General features: G+C 40.5%; 1 protein-coding gene and 1 pseudogene across 3 annotated transcripts in view; both read right to left on the bottom strand.

Moving 5' to 3' along the window:
- Positions 1 to 17,792, bottom strand: part of TSHR (thyroid stimulating hormone receptor) — a 178,860-nt gene that overhangs the window by 142,156 nt on the left and 18,912 nt on the right. The gene's annotated exons all lie outside the window — the stretch shown is intronic.
- LOC112628692 lies at positions 7,154 to 9,384 on the bottom strand (annotated as a pseudogene).

The raw sequence follows: 17,792 nt of genomic DNA, 5'->3' as shown, positions 1-17,792 counted from the left end.
TAATGTAGAATCATAACATCATATGAGAAAACACTGAAATCTGATGATTTTTAAAAGTCGTATATGGATTTGCACATTATTCTCAAGAGAGAAAAATCAGAACTTATTCAAGCTGTACTTTAATCATTCTCTTCATGAATGTCACTGTTAACTTGCACAAAACATTTAAACATTATCTGTTTCGGCCAGGCGCAGTGACTCTTGCCTGTAATCCCAGCACTTTGGGAGGCCGAGGTGGGTGGATCACCTGAGGTCTGGAGTTTGAGACCAGCCTGGCCAACATGGTGAAACCCCATCTCTACTAAAAATACGAACATTAGCCAGGAGTGGTGGGCACCTGTAATCTCAGCTACTGGGAAGGCTGAGGCAGGAGAATCACTTGAACCCAGGAGGCAGAGGTTGCAGTGAGCCAAGACTGTGCCATTGCACTCCAGCCTGGGCAACAAGAGTGGAACTCCATCTGAAAAAAAAAAAAAAATTATCTGTTTCAGCCTGTCTCTTAAGGAAAGCCACCACCAGTTTTGTGTTTCCAACATCAATGGATTTCAAAAATCAACATAGTAACAATCTCAAGTAACAGGGTTAAGTAACAGGTGTAGGTTCAGAGCTTTTTTTATTGGGCATATCTTATTTGCATTCTCTTCCACTCTGGACTCAACTGAGGAACCTTCCACAGGGTATGGAATCTGGCTTTCCAAAGAGCCATCAAAGGGCCAGATGACAGAGCTGGAAGTGCAGGGGAGTAACTTTGATTGGTGGGAAAAAGGATATGAGAAGATATAGGGACAGTAAGTTGCTTCTTATGAACTGCCCCAAGGCATGGGTCCATACAGCCTGTCCACAGATACCTTGTTGGATGTATAGACCACTTGCCACATTACCTGCTGGGTTTCCAGGTTCCCTGGGAAGCAGTAGCCACTGCATTGCCCCTTAGCCCTCCTACCTTTTCTTTCTCCTTACTCTCACATCAGCAAGTAATCTCTGCCTCACACTGTTTTCCAGGGAACTCTGGCTAAAAATACCTATTAACCAGTATATTAAATGTTCATTTCAATCCAGTATAGCTTTTGTGAACCTACTATATGAAAGGCGCTATATTGGATACTATAAGGGAATTAAAGTTGAATAAAATTTAATCCTTGACTTTTGGCACTAATGGTCTAGAAGAGAAGCTAAAACAATTGCACAGGCAGCGTAGCTCTGGAAAACAATTCAGGAGAGTTGGGTTCTAGGTCTGGCTCCATTGGTCGCTGGCTGATATTTAATCTTGAGCAAGACATTTACTCTTTCTGGATCTCAGTTCCCTTAGCTGTAAAATACAGGGTTGTCTTAGGTAACCTCTAACGTGTCTTCCACAACTAAAATCCTGTGATTTTATAAATTTAGTCGAATAGAAGTAAGACTAAAGTGCAATCCACATTCTGTGGGAACCCAGGACTTAAGGATTTGGGAAGCCTTTGGGAAGAATAAGGCATTTGATCTGAGACTTGAAGGATTTGTAAGATTTTGATAGGCAGGGAGCCGATGAGCATGTCAAGCAGAAAGAAAAGCACAAACAAAGAAGTGTAAAAGGAAGGTTGCAATGTGCATTCAGGAGAGCTGTGAATAGTCCAGTTTGGTTGAAGCAAGGCGGAAATTAAGTTGTCTAAATTAAAGAGGTTGGTAAATTAGAAATGGAAGATGTCGACTGCCACGTTAAAAATTTGAGCTTTAACGGGTATTCATTGACCCAACATATCTATGGAACACCTACTATCAGAGAGTGAGTGAGGTGCTGAGAACATAGAAATAAAGAAAATATAGTAGCTGCCCTCAAGAATCCTCAAGGGGCTTATCAGCAGTGGGCAGGGAAGTGGTAATCACAAGTGAAGCTAGTGTAAAAAATGCTGTAACAAATGAAACTGAAGTGGAGGGAAGGGAAGTGTGGGGCATTTCAAGGTGCAATTAACATAAAAGAGGCAGAGGAGGAGTCAATGATAACAGAAGTAAGGACAATGGGAAAAAAAGAAGCAGAAGCAGTTTTGTTAACAGAAAGGTGAGTTCATTTTGGATGCTGACTTTGAGGTGCTCCCAGACAACCAGGCAGAAATGTCTAACTGGTAGAAAAATTACTGGTGTGTGGCTAGCTTGAGATGTTGGCGCAAGTGATATGAGTATATTCTGTGAGTGATTCATAGGTCTGGAGAGATGTGTCAAGAAAGAAAACAGACAGAAAAGAAGATCAAGGGGAGTAGTTTGGGGGAATGCCCACATTAAACAGTCAGAAAAAGTAGGAGGTGTAGAGCAAGAAGACAGAGTCAAACTATCAGAGTTGTTCGATAACCAGCACAAAGGATGTCGAGGGATGAAAGAATTTCAAGGAAGATGAGAGCGGTGAATTAAATCAGAGCCTCCTCAAGCTTAGTGGACCAAATGCATCCAAATCAGTTGAGACATGTATTTAAAATACAGAATTTGTGTCTACATGGATCCTTAAGAAACTGTTAACAAGGATTGCCTTAGGAGAGGAAATGTAAGGAAGCTAAGGGGAAGTGACATGGTTTGGATCTGTGTCCCTGCCAAAATCTCAGGTCAAATTGTAATCTTCAGTGTTGGAGGTGGGGCCTGGTGGGAGGTGATTAGATCAGGAGGGGCAGATATCCCCTGTAGTGCTTTTCTCATGATAGTAAATGAGCTCTCATGAGATCTGGTCATTTAAAAGTGCGTGGCACTTCCCCACTCCCTTCCTCCACGCCTACTTCCCTTTCACCTTCTGCATAATTGTAAGTTTCCTGAGGCTTCCCCAGAAGCCAAGTAGATGCCAGCATCATGCTTCCTGTACAGGTTGCATAACTCTGTGCCAAATAAACCTCTTTTCTTTATCAGTTACCCAGTCTTAGGTATTTCTCTATAGCTTGTAAAAACAGACTTATACAGGAAGGGTGGATTTAAGTATTGTTTAAATTTTTACCCAATGCATGATTTACCTAACTGAATAAATACATTTAAATTAAAGTTCAAATGGGAGTTTGGATTTTAATGCTGACAATAAGTCAAAAGAGACCTCTACCTCAGACCAAAAAGGTGAGAATTTTCAGGAAGGGGGCCAAGGAAATAGTATTTTTAAGTTGTCCTGGCAATTTTAATCTGTTGTCAAATTTGAAGACTCCTAGAGTAGATAATTTCTAATGGAACTTCAAGTTCTTAGAATAAAGGTGTTGTGGCTAAGTAGGAAAGGGAAGGGCAATATTTTCATATACAGAGATCATCCAGAAGACTTGAGAGGGCCTTATATCAATGGGATGGCAAGTTTTGGTAGAGGGCTGGAGGCAGCAGAAGTCAGTCTGAAAGGAATGAGGAATAAATAGATGATGAAGAAACAGTGGCAGCGAAGAATATAAGAAAGAAAGGAAGATGCTAGTATCTGAGGCATAGCAACATCGTGCAACAAGGTTAGCATTGACTATGTAAGCTAATTAAGGTACTAGTCTGCCAGCTACCAGAAGGGGGCAATAGAGAGCTTTCAGAGCTGCGTGACCTGATGGAGAAACCCCAGGTGAATCGAGCTGTCAATTAAAAGCATGGGATGCAATAAAAAGATTTTGTTTTGTAATTTTTAAAAAGTGTGGGATGCAGCATAAGACTTGAATCAAGCTTAGAACATAATTAATGCTTAAAACATAATTAATGTAAGAAAATTCAACTAGGGTTGAAGTATAGAAACAAGCAAACAAAGGATTCAGGGAGTCACCGGGAAGTAATCAAATTAGCCATGAGTCATAAGTGCAGACATCAGGCAAGAGCCAGAGTGCTTTAGCAAATTGCCTCATGGGGGACCAATCTTCCAATGGAACTGGCATCTGGGAAGCACCAGGATTGCTTTGGCTGGCTTTTAAAAAGGCTTATAAATGCAGGAATGGTAAACTGCAATATTTCACAGAAGGAGATATAGAATACAATCCTTAGATTCAGGAAACTAAGAGAGGTATTACTGTTTCCTTTTTTTTCTTTGTTTCTAAGGATACAGGAGGCTTGAGATAATTTACATACAGAGGAGAACAAACCTGAGAAAAAAGAAAGGTGGATAGTGCTTGAATATTGGGAAAAATAGACTGACAATTGAATTTTCTTAAAAGATACTGAACATTCTCAAGTACTTTCTGAAGCAACCGTGTTCAGCAATAATAATTTTGTTTCTGCAATGTGGTGGACTTTGTGCAAGACATCGTGGAATAACTAATCAGAGGGACAAGGTTTACCATTTTCTCAGAGCTTATAATCCTGAAGATGATACAAATTAACTTATAATTAAAATAGTGTGATTGATAGAATGAGGCCAGGAGCAGTGGCTCATGCCTGTAATCCCAGCACTTTGGGAGGCCAAGGCAGGTGGATCACCTGAGGTCAAGTGTTTGAGACTAGCCTGGCCAACATGTTGAAACCCCATCTCTACTAAAAATACAAAAAGTAGCCAGGAGTGGTGGTGGACACCTGTAGTCTTAGCTACTTGGAAGGCTGAGGCTGGAAAATCGCTTGAACCCAGGAGGTGGAGGTTGCAGTGAGCCGAGACTGCGCCATTAAATTCCAGCCTGGGCAACAAGAGCGAAACTCTGTCTCAAAAAAAAAAAAAAAAAAAAGAATGATAGAACGAGGAAATATACAGTGAGTTAGCTATGTATAATAGCTAATTTTGAGATTGAGAAAAGTTAGAGAAAACCTCCTGGAGAAACCGATGTCTAATTTTAATGTAAAGTTAATAGTGTAGGATCTATCTCTATCTCTATCTCTCTCTCTATCTATATTTTTTACCACCTCTCTTCAATACCCAATATAGTCCCCAAGACAATAAATATCTGGACAATGAGTAATCTAGGAACTGAAAGATGAAGACTTCCTGGAAGTCTACATAATCCCCAAACCTTCCCACTATGACCACTGATAAATGTTAGATAAAACATAACAATTATTTCAAACGAATAGCTGAACTCTCTAGAAATCCAAGAACTCCCCAGATATTATGAAAGAACTGAAAACAGAGTAACAAGCTCTGTGAGTGCTCAAGAAGTAGAAAGATGATCATGGGGAAGGAATCGCCAGCCTCAGGACCCTGGGAGTTTGGATTTTAATGCTGACACTAGGTAATAAGAGATGTCAGCACATGTGACAGACAGAGTTGGAATTCAGATATTGCTACGGAATTAGGAATATCAAAGTGCTATACACTTAGTGAAAATGTGAGTCAGCAAAGATCTTCCCACTGACCAAAGTTTGTATATCCCTTGTGTATACTCTGTTTTGTTGTTGTTGTTGTTGTTGCAGAGGCATATTTATTGACATGCAAAGATGTTTACAATATACAACTGGGGGGAAGCAAGTTACACACATATTTACAGTATGATCTTGTTTTAGCTTCTTAACCATCAGAAAACCTCAAAGAATATTACCCCATATTTTCACACATAGACACTTTCATTTCAGCTCAGATCAGGGATTATAATTCCCACCATGAGTCTTAGAAAACTCAGCCATAGCCTAAACGTTCTGGGTATGCTTTCTGGTCCATACCAATGACCAAGAATCACTATCTTGTAGACTGGCATAGCAGCCTCTTCCAGCTTTGCTGTTTTGTATTGTGGAAGCTGTAATTCTGGGTCTAAATTTCTCCAATTATGTTTATTCTGTCCTGTTAGCTGGTACAAATGCAGAAATGCCCAGTCTTTTCTACTAGTAAAAGATAAAGCCCTTTGGCCTTTCATAGGACACACAGGAGAATAAATCATAAATGATTAAAAAATTAAGGCATGATTTTGCAAGGAGGAAAAAAGCAATTACCTTTTAAATTCAGGGTATAAAACAATGTACAGGATGATTTCAGCTCTTTGGGGAAGATAAAGTACAAATGGACAGAAAATGATACAAAGGACATCGAACAAGTTCCCCTTGCTGATGACTCCAAATCTCTATCTTACTCACTGAACAAAGTTTGGGGCACCTACTACTTCTGACACTGCCACATAAAAACCATCTATTCATCTCAGACTTTTCTCCTGACCTCCAGCCAGATGCAGCCAAATGTCTAATGGACACATGCATGTGGAGGAAGTTAAGAATTGTTACACCTGGCATGGACATCGTCCATTGCAAAATTAAACTATTAAAACCAGTCTCTGAGCTTTGAAGGCCATCACCTCAAAATGTCCTTCAGGAGGACTGTAAAGTAGTATGGTGAGATGGGTTCTGGTGTCAGATAAAACAGCTATGCCACCTGCCTGCTGTGGGAATCTAGGAAAAAGTATTTACCCTCTCTAATTCTCATTGGAGGGTACCCAGACTAATGAGTTCTAATAAAAATACAAGTACCTAGCTCACAGGATCACTGTGATAGAGGAAAAAAATAAACTTGCAAAATATGGTGCCAACGCAGTATCTGACATAGAATAGGCACAAAATGTTTCCACCCTTCTCTTTTGTGAGATGACTGACATAAATGAAACAGCCTGACAATTTAAGAGTTATAAATGTAGAAGCAAAATTAAAATTGAACAAATAATACATTTTGTCTGAAATTCTGGGTCATTTCTGTGTTGCGGAATGAGTATCTGATACAGCTGGAATAGGAGAAAGACAGTAGTTTCTCTTACATTAAACAGCCTATAGTAACCCCTGCCTCCTTTATGTAGAGAGTGCACATTTGGCCATGAGTGTATATGTGCACACACACACACTCTCACACACACTCACTCTCTCTCTAGGTATTGTTAGTTATTTGTGTGTGTGTGTATGCCTTACTTCTATAACTAGAATACAAATTCAAGGATTTTTTTTTTTTTTTTTTTTTTTTGCCATTTTAAGCTGCAGATGGATCTAAGCAGATACCAATGAACAAGTTAGCTTACTTACAATGAACTGGTTCACTATCTTAAATAAAATGTTAAAAATATGCCAATCTAGACAAGATAAAAATCAACAAACATTTTCAGCCCAAGATATGATTTCATCTGATATCCCCAAAATAATTTAGCTTAAACCTAGAGCTTCTCACAGGTAACTTTGTGTTAAAGATGCAATGTATAACTTGTACACTGTAATAACCAAACATGATACAAGGCTCTTTGGGAATGTACAGCCTGCTAGAGTTTGGAGATGGTTCAAAGTATTCTATCTCTGGTTCATTTTACATTGTTTCAATAATCCCTTTAACTTCCCTGAAAATGCCCATGAGCGTATTATAACTCAGGTGATCAATAACTACAATTGAGCCCTTTCTGATATGCTCCTTTATGTTAATAAATACGGCCACACCACTAACAAGATTGGTTTTTGCCTCTTTATGGTTAAAGATGAGTTTTGAGGCTGCCAATGCCTTCATATTGATCGTGTCTCTGGCTGCAGTTGGATTTTCAGGCATATTTAAAATTACTTTCAAAACAAGATTTCTGGCTTTGTACTTCCCCGAGGATGGCAAATGAAAAAGCTCTGAAAAGTCACTGGCAACAATGTAGTGATGGACGAAATCCATAGTCTGTTGCCCCAGTATCTTTAATTCGGATTGCTGTCCAGGTGAGTTCAAAGGAAATGACGTGGTGTCTTTACACATACGTTTAACGTGTAATTCAATTTTGTGTTGTCTTTCATCCCCAGAAGGAGGATTCAGAGTAATTACTCATAAGAAAATTAATAATTTTCTCATTTCTGTGGAGAGAAAACTGAGCAAGCTTTCAATAAGCGTCATTATACCATTTCATTAATAAACTCTTGGACAAATGGGTGAACGTTATGGATACCCATTGCAATCTGTGCTCTTTTATGAACAAGAGGATCAGTAGTTGACTTAAGTAAGCTAACAAGTTTTTCAAATTCCTCAGGGTCCACATAGCATTCCATTTTGCAAGGGCAAGCAAATGGCTTAATCCCATTTACCTCCCTATCCTGATTTGGTGTCTAATCTCATCTATGGTCTGGATGCAAGGGTCAGAACAAAAAGGACACTCAGGGACAGGCTGTGAGCATAAGCAAGTGTTCCTAGAAGGGCAGGCTGTTGCCACAGGCCAAGAATAGGAAATTTCTTCAGCTAAGCCCAGAACAACATATGAAGGAGGGCTTGCCTCAGATGCCTGGGATCTAACCTGAACACTGCTGGAGTTACAGCAGGGCTTTTGGGCCAGATAGTTACCTCAGAACAGTCGTTGGGCTATTTTTTTTTTTTTCTCATTAATTTCATCCACAGTTAGCTGAGGTCTAACTATCCTGCTTACAGGTTTAGGATTAGGGTCGAAACTAGTACCATCTTCTTCCCAAAACCAGTTCCCAATGACTTTCTCTTTCTCCTCTTCCTCAGCCCCAGACCTAGGTTTGCAACTGGCCCCAGCCACAGGCTCCAACTCCTCAGCACTGACCTGGGCACCAATTTCAGGTTTATCATTCTTAGCACCGGAATGATTACCAGCCTCTTCTGCATTTCAGAACCAGGAACTGATAGTGGCCTCTTCCTCAGCCCAGACTCAGGCATCAACACCAGCCCCATTTTCACAGGTGGAGCTGGAGGACTCATTCCCAACCTTGGGACTGAAATCTCCAATGGTTTTGCCCAGAGCCTTAGGCTCTGACAGAGCTCCTTCCTTCATCTCAGCAACAACCTTATTCTTAGGCACTGCCTTCATCTCTGCCACTGCATCTGTTGGAGACCCTGGCTTGTCTTTTGCTTTGGCCCAGGTCTTGGCTACAGGCCTAACCACACCAGTAGCCTTTCTCTCTTCTGTAGCTTTAGCTTGTATAGCAGACTCTTTTCAGTTTTGGCCTGGGCTCTTGGCTTATTCTTAGTCCCAGTCATGGTTTGAAGCCCAGTTATATGGCCCTGTCCCATCTTGGCCTTGGTTCTCAATATGTCCTAGGTTGATGTCTTAATACTCTTTCACTGGGTCAGGAAAAATCTTGGTAGCAAGAGTTCAAGTCAACTTTCAGTTCAGCAGTCACTATGTTCTCTTTCCAAACATGCAGCCTCTGTCAATGATACAGAGGGCAGAGGCACGTTTGGGCTAGGGAAGAGTGATTGTTCCCTAGTGCAGACCTGCTGAAGCTGATGGTCTTCCGACAATCCAAAGCCACCACAGCCCCCAGCGGAGATGGACCTTGGATCCAAATGAATAGTTTTTGTTCTCTTTCTTAGTTAACTTCCTAGTGAACAGCTACCTACAGATCCCTACAGGAACCTAGAAAGGAACAGACCTCATCACCACCTATGTCAGCCTGCTCATATAGCAGGGGTCCTCAGGAGATGCTATCCTTCCCACAAAAGAAGAGTCCTCTAGCTAGAGAAAAGTCACAGCCTTCACAGGCCGAGGGCCCAGGTCATCAGCCTCCCCATCCTCTCCTTTGCTCTCCTCTGGCTGCTCCTCACTTGGATTCCCACTACTTTCCCCACAATCTGAATGGCAAAGAGGCATCCCGCCCCCCACGCCACTGCATCAAACTCAATATTCTATTTTTAAAAAAGCCTTCTTGAGAATCTGGAACCATGCACCTGCCCATAAACTTGCGTGTTTTGGTTGGCATTTAAACTACTGGATGGCTGAGACACCTCCCAAACCGAGATCGTATCATAAAATATATCCCTGAGCAGTGAAATACCTGATGTTGCTGTTGGAAACAAATGTGGAACTCCCCGTAAGCCATTTTCTCAATGATAAATGAGTTTATAATCCTAAATTATAAAATAAAATGTAACAATTCACCATGAAAGAGCCATTAAGATCTCACAATTATCAAATTGATACCCCCAAGAATTACAGGGAATAGAATGATTTCAAAGTGACTGTAAAATAAATTTGTTTAAAATAATTCAAGACGTAAAAGATATTATCAAAACCACAAAAAGGAACAGATATATGAAACAGAACAGACAACTGAAATATAACAGAAATGGATTAGACAGAAGAGTAGTTAACTGAAGAATAGTGGCCTGGAAATGTATGTAAAGCTAAGAAATTAGATAAAATGTAGCACAGAGAGATATCATATTAGAAATCACAAAAGAGAAGTTAAAAGGCAAGAATGAAAGATGGATGATCCAACTTACATCTAATAGGACTCACATGAGAAGAGAATAGAGAAAATGAGGACAGACAATATTATAGAGATAATGGCTAAGAACTTCTCATTCAAAATAGAACAATGAATTCAAAGCAGGGTAAATAAAAATTCATCAACATCTACACACATTACAGTAAAACTGTTAAACTTTAAGACAGAGACCTTAAAAGCAAGTAAAAGTCAAAGATGAAAACATCAAGAGAAAGATAACTGAGCTGGTGGCAGATTTCTTAACAGCAAGAGAGGGTACAAAACAATAGAATTCTATCTTAATCCCTGAGTGGGGATAGAAGGAAAAAGTGGATAGTGGCAGAGCTTTAACCATTTCTGTGACATTTTATTTATTTAAAAAATAAAAGAGAAAGCTAAGTTAAAGCCAATTGTTAACTTCTGGTTAATTCTGATGGTAACACATAGTTAACTGTATTGCTATTTTTGTGCTTTCATATACATTAAGGATGGGAAAGGGTTAATTATGGAAATAAAAAGAGTGGAAATAAAGAACGTCCCCATAAAAAGGAATAGCTTGTGGAAGCAATAAGAGCAGCAGAGTGAATGGCACATTCTAGGATGTAAAAATAGTTCGAAGTGGCTGAAATAAAATTCTAGAATATAAAAATAGTTCAAAGTGACTGAAATAATAGAAGTGACTGACGTGGAGGGAAACTAGTAAAGGATCTGCCTGAAAAGAGAAGCAAGCAGGGCCAGATCACGGGGCCTTCATAAACCATGTGAAGAGTCTGAAATTTTCTGAAGAGTAATGGAAGCCAATAACGTATTTTACTCAAGAGACCGAGACCCCATCCACAGTACAGGCTGATCACCCTGACTGCTGTGTTTAGCAAGAACAAAAGAAACTCCGTTTCCATTCAGGTGGAAAAAAAAATGTTAGTGGTGAGAACTCAGATGAAAACAAATGAAATGGAGACAGATTCAAGATATATTTAGACTAGTAATAATTAACAATGGATTTGATATTAGGGATGAGTGAGAAGAAAGTATCAAGAATAAACCTATGTGTCTGTTTGTCTTTAAATACTGATTTTATGTTTTTAGTTTTTCTCTTATTTTTAAATAGCGCATATTTTTGGAATATGGTATGCTGTTGTGATACATGTATACATTGTGTAATGATCAAATCAGAGTAATTTGCAAACCCATCACCTCAAATATTTATCATTTCTTTGTGGTGAGAACATTCAACATCATCTCTTCTAGCTATTTGGAAATATACAATACATTGTTGTTAACATAGCCACCCTACTGTGCAATAGAACATCAGAATTTATTCCTCCTACCTAACTGTGACTTTATACCCGTTGACCAACCTCTCCTCATTTCTTCCTCCTCCTACCCTCTGCACAGCCTTTGGTAACCACTATTCTACTCTCTGCTTCTATGAGATCAATGTCGTTAGACTCCACATATGCCTGATGCTTCTATGAGATCAATGTTGTTAGACTCCTCATATGCATGAGATCATGCAGCATTTGTCTTTCTGTGTCTGGCCAATTTCACTTAACATAATGTCCTCCAGGTTCATCCACGTTGTTGCAGATGACTGTGCTGTTTTGAGTATCTGGGTAACTGATGGATCCATTCACTGAGATGGGTATACAGATAGTTTTGGCCAAGAAGATAATAGTGTCACCTTTGGAAATGTTAAATGTAAGGAGTCTGTATGATATTTAAGTGGGTAAATGGATGATACAAGTTTAGTGCTCAGAAAAGAGACCCGGCTTAGAGATCCGAAATTAAAATTAATTAGAATCTCATTAGATGTATGAATGGGAGTAGGTGAGGCTGGAGAAGAGTGGCATGAGATAAGAACCTCAAAACCATCCAGCATCATTTAAATGACAGGTAGAGGAAGAAAGAGAAGCTGGTACAGAAAGGCAGATGTGCAAACAGAGAAGACGAAAAAGAAAATGGGTATGGCAGCCACAGAGATGCACCACTCAGATCTCCCTCCAGGAAACAGCTTTCTGTGTAACTGTCAGGAGGCAGTTAGTTGCAAGCCTCCATCTGTAGCACCTGCAGGAACTGTTACAGTGTTTTAACCAAGGCTCTACTATTCCTGGGAAGCCCACAGCCCAGGGCTGAGCAAGGTAGTGGTGCTACAGCCTGGCCTCTATGCCCAATGTGGGTTCCTCTAACAGGCAGTCTTTGCTCTGGAGCTCCCCATTGGTTTGGCCAAGACTTTGTCAGATCTGTGGCACTGTCTGGGACTCTCCCCCTTTATCTTTCACAGATGTTATCTTTCAATGAACCACTTGCACTCCTAATTCTGTCTCAGCATCTGCTTCCAAGAATAACTGAACGGATACAGTTGGTACTGGAATTGGTCTGAGAAAGCAGGAGGTAAAATGGGGTTTGGGAGCAGATCACTTCCTGAAAGCTGGTAATGAGGATCCCATTCTGGGTAGCACAGGGGGCACAGTCTGTGGCACAAGGTGGCAGTCCAATTACTAAATCTTTAATCAATGATGGCTTGGAAAAAAGTTCTGTTCTGTGAGAGAACTTTCCTGGCCTGTGCAATGTTCATGCTTTAGAAAAGTGTGTGTGTGTGTGTGTGTGTGTGTGTGTGTGTGTGTGTTAGAGGGATGTTGAGGAGGAGGCAAGGAAGATGAAGGAAAACAATGAATACAAGGATGAAGGAATTAGCTGGATTTTTGTTAAGTCTGAAGCTACTACAGACAGTTAATGCTGAGATAAAGTTGCCAGCAACTGACAAACAGTTGAACACTGTATGAGAAGGCCTATGTCTGGTCCAGGGGAATATTAGACAGAGCTGAAGACTAAACTCGGAACTTACAGTTCAGAGTTATACTTTTGTTTATATCTAAGAAAATGGACAAATAAGTCGTGATTTATTCATTGAATCAAATATTGTAGAAAGATTGCTTCGCCCATGTATCAGTTAACATGGAAATCTGGCAACTTGGAATAGGGCCTGAGCAGGACTTTGCAGCACTCGGCTGTGGTACAAGCAGCCCTGCCTCTTGGGCCATATGATCTAATAGACTCTATTGTGTTGGAAGAGTGAAAAGTGAAAAAAGAGGTAGTGTGGTGTGGAGTTTATGGCAAGCCTTCATAGAAGAATCAAAATACAGTACTTTGGCGTTCTAGAGTGAGGCCACACCATCTGCAGTGCAGAAAAACACCTCTTGGGGTGCTACTGAGCCCTGTTTGAGACTGAATATTTGACCATGGAAACCAGTAACTATGCATTCTAAACTGCCGCTTGTGAGCTGAGCTCTGTGGAACACATTAAGTGAGAATGTCATGCAGACTCAGCAGCAATTTGTCTAGTGGAAAGTGGTACACCAGGGATCAAACCTGAGCAGTACAACAGGGATCACATGGCCACTTTATGACACATTGAGCCATTTCTTCCTGGAAGGGCCTGTGAATTATTGTCATGGTAGTAAACATTTATTCTAGATAACTGTTTGCCTTTCTTACCTACGAAGTCCCAGACAGCACTACTAGCTGGAGGATTTCAAAGTGAGCCACAGACATAGAATTCCATATAACCCAGCATCCGACCATGAGAGACACACTTCACAGAGGAGGAGACGAGTGAGCCTGTGACCATGGGATCCTCTGGTTTTATCACATACCACAGAATCCAGAGGCAGGTAGCTCTACAGAGCAATGCAATAGCCTACCAAAGGCACAACTGGAATGCCACTTTGTAGGCAATTGTCTACATCTTGGCATCTGCCATGGTGCGGTATCATCATGCAGGCTAGACACTGAATCACAAACCTCTATATGGATGTTATCCCAATTATGAAGAATATATGGGTCTAGGAACCATTGGGCAGAAGCAGGAGAGAGTCCACTTATCACATTCAATGATTCACTGAAAGAGTCTGTGTTTTCTCTTCCTATAATACTAGGCTCTGTGGAGAGCTCAGGCTATGACTGCCACTTGGGCATTCAGGAATTCTTGTATACAGAGACCAGCAGGCTGAACGAGGAGTCAATATCTTCTTAGGAGTAACTGACCCTGGTCAGGAGGAAGAAGTAGGGCTGCTGTTACACAATGAGGACAGGGAGAAATATATTTGGAACTCAGATGATCCAGTTGGACATACTTGCTCAATTGTGACTATAGACAAACAAGTGCGATAATCCCAGCCTAAGAAAAGTGTGGTTACTATGGGTGCAGGCCCTCAGAAATGGAAGCTTTGATCTTATCAGCAGATAAGTCATCAAGACTAGCAGAGGTGAAAGCTGAGGGGGAATTTAAAATGAACAGTGGAAGAGGGATGATAAGTACCAATTGTGATCCCAGACAGACCAACTGCAGCAATAGGGGTCAGACTGCTCCCTAAGTTACCTCTTTCAAGTTTCTCCTCAGGAAGACAGGCCCACTGGAATCCTGGATAATCTGTTCCCCAAATGTACGTGGAGAAGCAGATCTATATTGCACAAGGGGTGGGCTGTGGCTGTTGTGGAAGTGAGGGCTCCGTTTAAGAATGCACTTGCTGTTAAGCTGCAAGGAGTGCAGTTGGCACACCTAACCAGCTCCGTATCCTCCCCATTATGCAACAGCAGCCCTGCCTCCTATGCTGCTCAGAAGACCTGAACTAAGGCACCAGGCAATCAAGGAGTGTGATGTGGAGAAAACCAAGGGAAGCAGTCAGCAGTGACAAAAGCCACTGAGCATTCAACTTAGGAAAGGATCTAAAATGTTCTTTGGATTTTGCAACAAAGGTTGTTAACATGACTTTGGCAAGACCTTTTTCAGTTGAGTAATGGGGGCAAAAGCCAGATTGCACCAAGCTAAATGGTGAATGGGGAGTAAAAAAATCAGAAGAGTTTGAACATTTAGCTGTGAAGGGAAGGATAAAGGCAGGGAAGGAGTGGTAGGTGGACGCAAATGTGAGAACTATGGAGTGAAATTTTTTTAGAGGAAAGATATTTGAGTGTGTTTAGATAGCTGTGAAAAGCATCTGAGAGAGTAGTAGAGGGAGAAAAAAGTCAAAATAGGGTGAGGAAACCAAAAGAACATGGATGTAGGTGGAGGCACTCATCTTGTATTGCTACAAAAGTGGAGAAGAAAAGGATGGGTGTAGATGCTTTTAAATGAAATACTTCATTTGTGTTGCTTTGTTTTAATAGTCAAGTTCTTTCAGAATCCCTATATCATAAATTTGTTTTCTTCAAAATATGTGACAAACAATAACCTCCCATAGTCTTACTCTGCTGAATGGGGAAGATTGTCTCTGAATAAGGAGGAGCTCCATGAACATTTGAACAATGACGTCCTTGGTCTTCCTAACAGTTCTCTGAAATAGGACAGGACCATCTTATGGTTTTCCTTTGATAGATACAAAAGCTAAGACACAGAATGATTAAGTGCCTTGCTAAGATGCTTAGGACTTGTGGAAGGTCTCCTGACTTCCACTGTCCATTTCTATTTACCACTCTTACTGTGTAAGTAGTCCTTTCACATAGTCATGCAGTAATTTCCCTGAATTCAGTGGAAAACTGTCCTCTGCTCTTCACCACGACTTTTAGCTGACATAGCTTTATACCAGATAATTTTCCTCTCTATTTTACTGCTGTTGATAGTGAAGATATTGGATACAATACAAAAAGAAAGCACAATCCGTCCAAGCCACCCTATTTTTTTGGTCATGAACACATACTTTCTGTAAAGTGCCAACTTTCTTATGAGTAAAAGGAATCCTTCATAAGTACATTAGACCTTCTATAATCACACAGAACTGAATCAGACAGAGCCTTAAAAGATTCTTTCATGCTTCGTAAAGCACATTTCAGAGCTTCTGGCTTTGTTGTTTTAGATTCCAGGGATTGAGCGTGGTTGTGAAATGGCAATGTGGTTATGCTACGTAAGGCCAACCAAGCATTAAATACGGGCATCTGGAGGGTTTGGCAATACTAACAGGCTTTTTGGCCAAACCCTGACACGGAACAGATAAATCCTTACAGATTTATGGGCTCTATTGGCACAGAGACCCTCTAGTTAGAATTTCAGTCCCTTTACCCTACTGGGAATGAATATACCTGGAAGAAGATAAGAACTCTTGGAAGTCTTTAAAATGTCCCCTTTGAAAAGTAGACAAGTGTTGCTCTTCCTAATAAAGCTGCACAACCCTGATGCCAAACAGCTGCTGGATGGTCCCTGCGTGGAAGCTTGCCCTCCACAAATTGATATAATGCTCACACCGAGGGTTAAATCAGGTCGCATCTGACAGGCTCTCAGACATACTACTGGAGTAGTAATAGTAGCTAGCCTGTGATCAAGGTGTATTCTGTTACATCATGCTACCAGCATTAGCTCATGAGTTCCGTATAATCACTCAATGTGGGGAGAGCAGATTTTACAGATCTTACTAGTTTGTTTATTCTGTGAATTGTGTAAATAGAATGTCCCACACAGGGCGATTATAGGAGATAAGAATTAGACCACACCTCTTCTGCCTCCACATCTAAAGCAGGTTGGGGAAAAATAACTGAGAAGTAAGCTCTGGTAACCATAAGGTGAAGAATAATTTATGTCTCTCATTTAAACATTTTCCAATTCACAGCAAATTTTCTTCCTTGGCATGTTGGTTACATTTGTTAATGGAGATTAAAAAATAAGGTATAGAAGCCAATATTATTATAAGAAACATCGATAGAAATAGGATATTGTTAGAATTGTTCTTCAGCTTCCTTATAACAGAGAAAAGCCCTTTGAATGAATATTGACTCATAAAAGAGTTATGAATTATGGCTTCACGCATTGCTATTAAGTCACCATTTTCTAGAAATGTTGCCTAAGATTGCCATGAGATCCAGAAGGGATAAATGCATAGTGTTCCTCTGCCAACTGGCTAGAAACAGCCTCCTTCACAAGACGGGAACTCTTAAAACCTTTCGACATGGGAAAGTAGTTTTGTAGCTCTAAGCCTCTGAGAGTAAGTACACAGATTTTTTGATGTTCAGATTTTTGTATCTAAGGTATAAGATATTGGAGCATGGAATGGGGCTGCTGTCTACATTGGTGTGTTAGAAATGAACCTGCCCAAAAATTGCTGCAAGCTTTAGCCAGGCCTGTTTACATCTGTTTTCCCTTTGGGTCACTTGTCTGATTGCCCATACTCTTTGTCACCCTACAATGTGGATGAAACTTGAAAACATTACGCTAAGTGAAAGAAGTCAGATACAAAGGTCACATATGGTAGGATTCTGTTTACATAAACTATCCAGAATAGGTAAACCCATAGGGATGGAGAGCAGATTCCTGGTTTCCAGGGGCTAGGAGGAGTGGGGAATGGGGAATGACTGCTTAATCAGCCTGAGCTCCCCTTTGAGATGATGAAAATATCTTGAAACTAGATACAGGTGATGACTGCACACCATTGTGAATGTGCTAAATGCCACTGAATGGCAGGTATACTTGAAAATGGTTAATTTTATGTTGTGTGAATTTCACATCAACTGAGAGAGGAGGAGGGGAGGGAGAGGGAGAGAGAGAGAAAATAGGCCAGATTTAGGAAGATAGCTATGGAATAGTAGAAGGAGCTTTGCATTTAGAGTTAGGAGACATGAATTTGAATTCTGACTCTTTCACTTACTGGCTGTAACATAAAAGTCAAAAAAGATGACATTTCTAGGTCTCAGTTTCTGCATCTAAATGAGAGTCAAACACCTCCCAAAGAAGACCACTGTGAGCACTGAGATATTATATGTGAAGACATAGT

This window comes from Theropithecus gelada, chromosome 7b (assembly GCF_003255815.1).
Source record: "Theropithecus gelada isolate Dixy chromosome 7b, Tgel_1.0, whole genome shotgun sequence".
Lineage (NCBI taxonomy): Eukaryota > Metazoa > Chordata > Mammalia > Primates > Cercopithecidae > Theropithecus > Theropithecus gelada.
Note: the sequence above shows the minus strand (reverse complement) of the source record. Positions and strands in the feature narration are given on the sequence as shown.